We start from the raw sequence: 11421 nt of genomic DNA, 5'->3' as shown, positions 1-11421 counted from the left end.
TTTTTTTTTTTTGAGACGGAGTCTTGCTCTGCCGCCCAGGCTGGAGTGCAGTGGCCGGCTCTCAGCTCACTGCAAGCTCCGCCTCCCGGGTTCACGCCATTCTCCTGTCTCAGCCTCCCGAGTTGCTGGGACTACAGGCGCCCGCCTCATCGCCCGGCTAGTTTTTTGTATTTTTTAGTAGAGACGGGGTTTCACCATATTAGCCAGGATGGTCTCGATCTCCTGACCTCGTGATCCGCCCGTCTCGGCCTCCCAAAGTGCTGGGATTACAGGCTTGAGCCACCGCGCCCGGCACGCCCGGCTAATTTTTTATAAACTAACATTATTGTGTGGCAACAAGGAAGTCTGTAAATGAAACAGGAATACAAGGAAAAGGATAAGTTGGGCAGGAGTTAATGAGTTGAATTTCGTTTATTCTGTGCTTAAAGTGACTGTGGAACATAAAGCTGGAATTGTCCATTTTGGTAGATACACATAGGAGTAAGTTTCCACAAACAGAATTTTCAAATATATTAAAAAAATAGAGTTCTAGAAGAGCCCAAAAAAGAAGCTGTGGGGACTGGGCATGGTGGCTCACGCCTGTAATCCCAGCACTTTGGGAGGCCAAAGTGGACGGATCACGAGGTCAGGAGATCGAGACCATCCTGGCTAACACGGTGAAACCCCGTCTCTACTAAAAAAAAAAAAAAAAATTAGCCGGGCATGGTGGTGGGTGCCTGCAGTCCCAGCTACTCAGGAGGCTAAGGCAGCAGAATGGCGTGAACCTGGGAGGCAGAGCTTGTAGTTAGCCAAGATCAAATCACTGCACTCCTGCCTGGATGACTGAGTGAGACTCTGTCTCAAAAAAAAAAAAAAAAAAAAAAAAAAAAGAAAGAAGCAGCAGCAGCTGTGGGAACAGCAGTATCTGAGATAATGGCAGGAGACTAGGCCCAGACTATGGAGCCTGAGAGAACTTCTCTAAACGTAAGAGACCAGGAAGAGTATCTAGGAAACCAAAGAAAGGGAGACTTACAAATAAGGGACAGTAGTAGTTCAAAATCCAAACGTAAAGAGTCCAAATTAGCATAACCACACACCAGCACAGCAAAGGAGTGAAAGCTGTAATAAGTAAGCAGGCCTTTTGAGAAATTTTGGAAATATCTAGAATTCCTAAGACCAGAGAAGAGAATCCAGCTCTTAGACACACATCCTAACAAAGAGCTCATGTAAACTTCTGTGCTCAGAGTCAAAGGGCTGGGGTTTGGCAAGGACAGAAGAATGACTGATAGGAAAATTATTAAAGACTCCCCACTTAAAAAACAACAACAAAAACCGAAGAGCATCCAGCATAAAGCAAGAGCTGATGAAGAGACCCCACCACATAATGGTACCAGGGTCAATTGGGCAACATGATTACTTCACCAGGGTGCCTAAATATGGGCACAATACAGACAAAAAGAGAAACACAAAATTGTGTGACGTACACACATAGACATTTTATTCTGTTGAAATACATCTGTATTTATTTAAAGCAACACTTCTATTTCTGTGAAAACATACAAGTACTAGTTTCTTTGATGACAGCAATTCTATTTCAGCAATTAAGAGATTACCTAAGAGAATAAGGACAAAACTGACATATGACTTTTCATATGTAGAACCCAATGTTAAAGACAAAGAAAAAACACCCACAAAGGATAAAGGTTTTGAACCTAGAATTCCATGCTCTGCCAAATTTTTCATTCAAGGATAATAAAAAAAGATGTTTTCATAAATACAAAGATGTTAAAAGTATACAAATGAAGCACTAATTTTGCAAGGCATTCTAGAATATACTTAATAGAAACTACAAAAAAAAACCACATGGCAAATCAGATATAAAAGCTAATAGGGCCGGTTGCAGTGGCTCATGCCTGTAATCCCAGCACTTTCGGAGGCCGAGGTGGGCAGATCACCTGAGGTTGGGAGTTCGAGACCAGCCTGACCAACATGGAAAAACCCCGTCTCTATTAAATATACAAAATTAGCCAGGCGTGGTGGCTCTTGCCAGTAATCCCAGCTACTCATGAGGCTGAGGCAGGAGAATTGCTTGAACCCAGGACACGGAGGTTCTGGCGAGCCGAGATCGTGGCATCGCACTCCAGCCTGGGCAACAAAGATTGAAACTCCATCTCAAAAAAAAAAAAAAAAAAGCTAACAGATGGCCAGGGGCAATGGCTCATGCCTGTAATCCCAGCACTTTGGGAGGCTGAGGCAGGTGGATCATGAGGTCAGGAGTTCAAGACCAGCCTGACCAAGATGGTGAAACCCCATCTCTACTAAAAATACAAAAAATTAGCTGGGTATGGTGGCGGGTGCCTGTAATCCCAGCTACTTGGGAGGCTGAGGCAGAGATTTGCTTTAACCCAGGAGGCACAGGTTGCAGTGAGCCAAGACTGTGCCATTGCACTCCAGCCTGGGTGCTCCGTTTCAAAAAAAAAAAAAAAAAAAAGCTAACAGTTATGTAAGAATAATTTATTTCTCATATAGCCATACAGAGAAACTATAAAATTTAAAACAAGACTGCTTACAGAAGAATGTGAGATGGAAAAGACTATTTTGTAAACTTAAACTGTCCTTCAAAGATACTTATAAATATACATTAACAAAGTGCTCCACATCTTTTCATGAAATATTCACTAGAAAGATCATTTTCTGGCCAGAAAAATATCTTAAACTAAAAGAATTTGAAATCTACCAAAATACATTCTCTAAACCACAGTAAGACTTTAATACTAGAAATCAGTAACAGAAAGCTTTATCTGGAATGTATCAAATACTTGAAAACAATAGGCGAGCACTTTGTTTAATGTTATTGGGAAAATAAAAAAAAACCATTGAACTTTGTCTCTGAAAAAACTGATAAACCTATATTCCAGAATGACCAAGATAAAAAATAGATGTAACAACATCAGAAATGAAAAGAGGAAGCAGTATATAGGGCCCTACAAAAACAGTAAAAAGAAAAATAAGGAGAATACTAAGAACCAGTCTATGTGCGATAAATTTGACAACTAGATGAAATGGATTTAATTCTTTGAAAGAGGTAACTTACCAAACTACCTCAGGAAGTAAATATCTAAGACAAATAATATTACCTAGTATCAATTGTATTAAATAAACTTGTGAATCTGTAGGTTAAAAAACGTTTCAACATGACTGATTTCATGAGAAATTGGTGACTTAGGGCGCTGTAAGAATGGTCCCTCCACTGAGGCAACCAACTAAAGCTGACAAAAACTGATAGGAATCAAGTTTTTTGGAACTGTAGATCTTTTTTCTGTTTCTTTTTAACATCAAACAGTGGAGTAGGAGTACTTTCTTTTCTTTTCTTTTCTTTTCTTTTTTTTTTTTTGAGACAGAGTCTCACTCTGTCACCCAGGCTGGAGTGCAACTCTGTGATCTCAGGTCACTGCAACTACAACCTCTTCTTCTTGGGTTCAAGCAGTTCTTCCACCTCAGCCTCCCAAGTAGCTGGAATTACAGGCACCCATCACCACGCCCAGCTAATTTTCATATGTTTAGTAGAGACAGGGTTTCACCATGTTGGCCAGGCTGGTCTAGAACTCCTGACCTCAGGTGATCCACCCACCTCAACCTCCCAAAGTGCTGGGATTATAGGCGTGAGCCACTGCACTCAGCCTCAGTGGGGTACTTAATAAAGAAAGAGGCTGCTAAATTTTGGGGAGAAAGTGTGTGGCACGTTTTTCTTACTGGCCTACTGATATAGTTTGCATGTGTGTCCCCTCTAAATTTCATGTTGAAATATAATCCGCAGTGTGGGAGTTGGGGACTGGTGGGAGGCATTTGGGTCGCGGGGGTGTATCTCTTATGGATGGTTTAGCACCATTCTCTTGATGATGAGTGAGTTCTCACTTGGTTCACATGAGATCTGGTTATTTAAAAGAGTCTGGCACCAGGTGTGGTGGCTCACGCTTGTAATCCCAGCACTTTGGGAGGCCGAGGTGGGTGGATAACCTGAGGTCAGGAGTTTGAGACCAGCCTGGCCAACATGGCGAAACCCTGTCTCTACTGAAAATACAAAAATTAGGAGGGTGTGGTGGTCCATGCCTGTAGTCCCTACTACTTGGGAAGCTGAGGGAGGAGAATCACTTGAACCTGGGAGGCAGATGTTGCTGTGATCCAAGATCATGCCACTGCACTCCAGCCTGGGTAACAGAGCGAGACTCACCTCAAAAAAATAAATAAATAAACAAATAAATGAAGAGTCTAGGACCTACCCCTTATCTCTCTCTCTTGCTCCCACTGTCACTATGTGATGTACTGGCTCCTGCTTCACTTTCTGCCATGAGTAAAAGCTCCCTGAGGCCTCACCAGAAGCTGAGCAGATGCCAGTGCTACGCTTCCTGTACAGCCTGCATAACCATGAGCCAATTAAACCTCTTTTCTTTATAAATGACACAGCCTCAGGTATTTATTTGTAGCAATGCAAAAAACAACTAACACAAAATTGGTACTGAGGAGTAGAGCATTGCTATAAAGATACCTGAAGATGCAGAAGCAGCTTTGGAACTGAGTAACAAGCAGAGGTTGGAAGAATTCAGAGGGCTCAGAAGAAGACACTAAGATGAGGGAAAGTTTGAAACTTCTAAGAGACTGGTTAAATGGTTGTGACCAAAATGTTGATAGTGATATGGACAGTGAAGGCTAAGCTGATGAGGTCTCAGAAGAAAATGAGAATTTATTGGAAACTGGAGTATAGGTCATCCATGTTTCGTCCTGGCACAGAGCTTGGCTGCATGTCCTAGGGATCTGTGGAAGACTGAACTTAAGAATGATGACTGAGGGTATCTGGCAGAAGAAATTTCTAAGCAGCAAAGCATTCAAGATGTGGCCTGACTGCTCCTAACAGCATATGATCAAATACAGGAGCAAAGAAATGACTTAAAGTTGGAACTGATATTTAAAAGGGAATAAAAGCATAAAGTCTGGAAAGTTTGCAGCCTGAGCCTGTGGTACAGAAAGAATCCAAGCCCAAGCAGTGGTGGAGCAACCACTTGCTAGAATGATTAGCATGACTGAAATGGAGCCAAGTAACACTCCAAGACAATGGGGAAAAAGCCTTAAAGGCATATCAGAGATAGTCAGGACAGCGCCTTCCATCACAGGCCCAGAGGCCTAGGAGGAATTAATGGTTTCAGGGGCCATGCCTAGGGCAGTGCTGCCCTGTGCAGCCTTGTGACACTGCTCCCCACATCTCAGCTGCTCTGGTTCCAGCTTCAGCTCAAAGGGGCCCAGGTACAGCTTGAGCCACAGTTCAGTAGGGCACAATCTGTAATCCTTCATGGTTTCCATCTAGTGTTAAGTCTGCAGATGCTTAGAATGCAAGCATGAAGGAGACTTGGCAGCTTCCCCCAGATTTTTAGAGGATGTACTAGAAAGCCTGGGTGTCCGGGCAGAAGTCTGCCACAGAGATGGAGCCCCTACAGAGAACCTACTAGGGCAATGTTGAGGGGAAATGGGTTGGAGCCTCCACCAAGAGCCCCCACCAGGGTACTGCCTAATGGAGCTGTGGGAAGGGGGCCACTGCCCTGCATACTTTGGAATGCTAGAGCCACCAGCCACTTGCAACCTCAGCATGGAAAAGCTGAAAGCGGTCAACTCCAACCATTAAGATTAATCCATTAATCCATTAAGATTAAAGCAGATTTCTTAACAGAAACTATGAAAGCCAAAAGGCAGTGTGATGACATATTAAAGTGCTGAAAGAAAAGAATTCTATTTCAACAACTCTTTTCCATTAAGACTATCCATCAATAATGCAGAAGAAAGTAAGGCATTCCAAGATAAACAAAAGCTAAAGCACTGTTTCTAGTAGACCTGCCTCATAAGAAATGCTACAAGGAGTCCTTCAGTCAGAAATGAAAGGACACTAGACAATAATTCAGGGCCATACGAAGCTATAAAGAACACAGATGAATGCAACTATATAGGTAAATATAAAAGCCAATATTGTTGTATTTTTAAAATTATATCTCCTCTTTTTGCTTCCTATAGGATTTAAAAGACAAACGCATAAAATAGTAACTATAAATATATGTTAGTGGCCACACAACATACAAAAATGTAATTTGTGACAGTAACAGCATAAAGGGGGGAGAAACAGAGCTATATATCAGCAATTTTTATATACTACTGAAGCTAAGTTGGTATCAATTCAAAGTAGATTGTTAAAAATTAGAAAAGTTAATTGTAATGCTAAGAGTAACCACTAAAACACCTTTAAACATTCACAAAAAGAAATGAGGAGGAAAGCAAAATGGTACATTAGAAAAAATGTAAAAAGAAGGCAGTATTGGAGGGTATTAGTGTGTTATCACATTGTTATAAAGAACTACCTGAGGCTGGGTGAGGTGGCTCATTCCTGTAATCCCAGCACTTTGGGAGGCTAAGGCAAGCACATCACTTGAGGTCAGGAGTTCAACATGGCCAACATGGTGAAACCCCATCTCTACTAAAAATACAAAAATTAGCCAGGTGTGGTGGCATGCACTTGTAATCCCAGCTACTTGGGAGGCTGAGCCAGGAGACTCGCTTGAATCCAGGGGGTGGAGTTGCAGTGAGCCAAGACTGCACCACTGCACTCCAGCCTGAGTGACAGAGCAGGACTCTATCTCGATTAAAAAAAAAAAAAAAAAAGAACTACCTGAGACTGGGTAATTTACAAAGAAAAGAGCTTTAATTGGCTCATGGTTCCATAGGCTGTATAGGAAGCATGACTGTGGAGGCCTCCGGAAACTTACAATCATAGCAGAAGGTGAAGGAGAAGTAGGCACATCTTCACATTGGCACAGCAGGAGAGAGTGGGCAAAGGGGGAAGTGCTACACACTTTTAACCAGATCTTGTCAGAACTCACTCACAATCACAAAACAGCAAGGGGAAGTCTGCCCCCATGATCCAATCACCTGCCACCAGGCCCCTCCTCCAACACTGAGAGTTACAATTTGATATGAGATTTGGTTGGGGACACAGAGCCAAACCATATCACAGAGAAATTAAAGGAAAAGATATAAAGTATGCCAAAGAAAAATGCCAAGTTGCAGAAGTAAGTCTTTATCAAACATCACTTTAAATAGATTAGACTCAACAGTTAAAGGCAGATATTGACTGAATGGATATTAAAAACATGATTCGAATACATGCCTTCTAAAATTAAATTTAGATGCAAAGTCACAAGTAGGCTGAAAAGAAAGGACGGAAAAAGGCATTTCATAAAAATAGCAGTAACCAAAAGAGAGCTGGCTGGCTATACTAAGATGAGACCTAAATAAATGAGATGGCATCCTGTATTCATGGACTGGGAGACTTAATATGGTTCAAATGACAATACTACCCAAAGAAATCTACAGATTCAAACCAGTCCCTATCAAATTCCCAATGGCTTTTGCACAGAAATGGAAAAGATTATCCTCCAATTCATACAGAATTGCAAGGGGTCCCCAGTAGCCAAAACAACACTGGAAAAGAAGAATAAAGTCAGAGGACTCACACTTCACAATTTCAAAACTTACTGCAAAGCTACAGTTATCAAAACAGTGAGGTACTGGCATTAGGACGCACATACAGTCTAATGGGATAGAACTGAGTTCAGAAATAAACCCACATATCTACCACCACATGATTTTCTTCATCTTTTTCTTTCTTTTTTTTTCTGAAACAGGGTCTCACTGGTCAGAGTGCAATGGTGCAGTCATGGCTTACTGCAGCCTGGACCTCCCCAGGCTCAGGTGATTCCCCTGCTTCAGCCTCCCAAGTACCTGGGACTAAAAGTGTATACCACCCACCTGGCTAATTTTTGTATTTTGTAGAGACAGGGTCTTGCCGTGTTGCCCAGGATGGTTTCAAATTCCTGGGCTCAAGAGATCTGCCCACCTTGGTCACCTAAAGTGTTAGGATTACAGGCATGAGCCACTATATCCAGCCCCAACTGATTTTCAACAAGGCTGCCAAGACCATTCAGGGAAAAGAATAGTCTCTTCACCAAATAATACTGGGAAAACTCAATACCCACATGCATGAGTTAAATGGGACCTCTATCTCACATCATATGCAAAAACAAATTCAAAACGGATCAATGACCTAAATATATGAGTTAAATATGGAGAACTCTTAGAAGAAAACACAGCCTACCTTGAATTTGGCAAGGGATTCTTCTATGTGACACCAAAAGCACAAACAAAAGAAAAATAAATTGTACTTCATCATAATTTGAAATGTTTGTGCATTATAGAACACTGTCACAATAGAGAAAAGACAACCCACAATGTGGAAAATATTTGCAAATCATCTGAGACAGAGTCTCTCTCTGTTGCCCAGGCTGCAGTGCAGCAGCACCATCTCAGCTCACCACAACCTCCGCCTCCCAGATTCAAGCAATTCTGTTTCAGCCTTCCAAGTAGCTGGGACTACAGGCATGCACCACCATGCCTAACTAATTTTTGTATTTTTAATAGACACGGGGTTTCACCATGTTGGCCAGGCTGGTCTCAAACTCCTGACCTCATGAGCCACCTGCCTCGGCCTCCCAAAGTGTTGGGATTACAGGTGTGAGCCACTGCACCTGACTGATCTTTTTTTTTTTTTTAAAAAAAAAAAAAAAAGAGTCTTGCTCTGTCACCCAGGCTGGAGTGCAGTGGTGCCATCTCGACTCACTGCAACTTCCACCTCCTAGGTTCAAGTGATTCTCCTGCCTCAGCCTCCCACGTAGCTAGGACTACAGGCACATACCACCAAGCCCAGCTAATTTTTGTATTTTTAGTAGAGACAGGGTTTCACCATGTTGACCAGGCTGGTCTGAACTCCTGACCTTGAGTGATCCACCCACCCTGGCCTCCCAAAATGCGGGGATTACAGGCGTGAGCCACTGTGCCTGGCCATAAAACATTCTTATAATTCAACAACAAAAAGATAAACAGCCCAGTTAGGAAATGGGCAAAGAACCTGACTGTACATTTCTCCAAATCACACAACTCACCCTTGAACAACACAGGCTTGGATGCAGATTATTTTCAACCAAACATAGATTGAAAATATAGTATTTGCAAGATTGGAAACACATCCATATGGAGGGCCAAGTTTTTGCATACATGGGTTCTGAAGGGCTGACTGCAGTATGTGTGGACTTGAGTATGTGTGGATTTTAGTACATGCAGGGGTCCTGGAACCAATTACCTGCATATACCAAATGATGACAGTATATACAAATGGCTAAAAAGCACACTAGAAAAAAATAGAAAAAAAAAGCAAACTAGATGTTCAACATCATTCAACTCTAAAGAAATGCAATGCAAAATCGCAACAATAACCACTTTATCCCCCATCCCAATTATAATGGGCATAATTTTAAAAATGGAGAACAGGTGTTGGGGGTATATGGAGAAACTGAAACCCTTGTACATTGCTAATGGGAATGTAAAATGGTGCAGCTGCTGTGGAAGTTTGGCAGTTTCTCAAAAATTTAAACATAGAATTTCCATACATCCCAGCAATTCCATTTTTAGGTATATACCCAAAATAATTGAAACTAGGTATCAAATACTTATAGATGAATTTGCATAACAGCAGTATTCATAATAACCAAAAAGTGGAAACCACCCAAATGTCTGTCAATGGATGAATGGATAAACAAATTGTGGAGTACATACACAATGGCATTTTAGCCATAAAAAGGAATGATGTACTGATACATGCTTCAAGGTGGATGAACCTGGAAAATATGCTAAGTGAAAGAAGGCAGACACAAAAGGTCACATAACGTGTGATCTCACTTACATGAAATATCTAGAATAGGTAGATCCATAGAGACAGAAAACATGTTAGTGGTTGCCAGGGGATAGGGGGAGAGAGAATGGGGAATGACTGCTTAATGGGTACAGGGTTTTCTTTTGGGATGGTGAAAATGTTTTGAAACTAGGTAGAAGTGGTGTTACACAACACTGTGAATGTACTATATATTAATACCTCACAATTGTATAATTTTAAATGATGAATAGTATGTGAATTTCACTTCAATTAAAACAAGTATACAAAACCTTTGAACAAAGACAATTTCAGGCCTAAATAGTTTCATTGGTGAATTCAATCAAACAATAAGGCAGAAACAATACCAATTATATGTAATTTCTTCCATAAAACCAAGAAAAAATAACCATTCTCAACTCATTTTATAAGGCTCACATGACCCTGAGACCCAAATCTAACAAAAACATTGCCAGAAATGACAACTACAGTGGCCACTGGCACCAGTTTGTATCAGCTCAGAAGAGCTGATGGTTAAGTTTTCAGGAACTGGTTGGCATGTTGTAGCTTGAAATTTGCCATGGTGGGAGTATTTACACCACAGAAATTGGTAAACAGTATAAACCAAATTTCTTTCCCAACCTCTAAAATCTGATTATTAAACATTTACTAGTATATTGATCACTGATCAATATTCCTCATGGTGATAGATGCAAAAATCCTCAACAAAATGTTAGCAAATCCAATTCAGCAATATATAAAAATATACACATTATGACCAACTTATCCTGGCAATGCAAGGTTGATTCCATATTTGAATATCAATCAATGTAGTTCACTATGCTAACAAACTAAAAAAGAAAAACAACATGATTATCTTAAAAAAAGCAGAAGAACATTTGACAAAATTCAAGATGCATTCATGACAAAAACTCTGAACAAACTAGGAAAACAAGAGAACTTCCTTCACCTGATAAAAGACATTTATATAAAATCTATAGCTTATACCATCCTTATTATTGAATGGCTAAATTCTTTCCCCACTAAGTTAAGGTTTCATTATGTATATTCCTTTGATTATGTAAAGGCTTATTTTTAAATGAGCAAAAAAAAATCAAAATTCAATATTTTCTACAGCCTACAAGGGCCGTACATATTCTAGCTTCCTCTACCTTTTCGATGTTACCTCTTAACATTCTTTCCCTAAGTCATATCTCTCTAGCTTCAATATCCTATGTACTGTTTCTGGAACACGCTTTGGGGTGTCTGTATTGCTGTTTTTCCTACCCACAATGCTGCTCCCTCAGATTTCTACTTGGCGCTGTCTCATTTAATTCCAGACTTTCCTCAAATATTATATTTTAGGGTAGTATTGTCCTAATCAACCTATAACTCATTCCTCACTTCTCTGTATCACTTTGTCCTCCTAAATTGCTTGAGTTTGTCTCTGAATATATACCTCAGAAATATTACTCAAATGTTGACACATTGTTATAAAATATATACATATATATATATATATATATATATATATATATATATATGTATTTTATTTTTTTGAGATGGAGTCTTGCTCTGGTGCCCAGGCTGGAGTGCAGTGGCGCAGTCTTGGTTCACTGCAAACTCCATCTCCCGGGTTCAAG

The sequence above is a fragment of the Rhinopithecus bieti genome, unplaced genomic scaffold (assembly GCF_001698545.2).
Source record: "Rhinopithecus bieti isolate Rb0 unplaced genomic scaffold, ASM169854v2 scaffold_32101, whole genome shotgun sequence".
Lineage (NCBI taxonomy): Eukaryota > Metazoa > Chordata > Mammalia > Primates > Cercopithecidae > Rhinopithecus > Rhinopithecus bieti.
Note: the sequence above shows the minus strand (reverse complement) of the source record.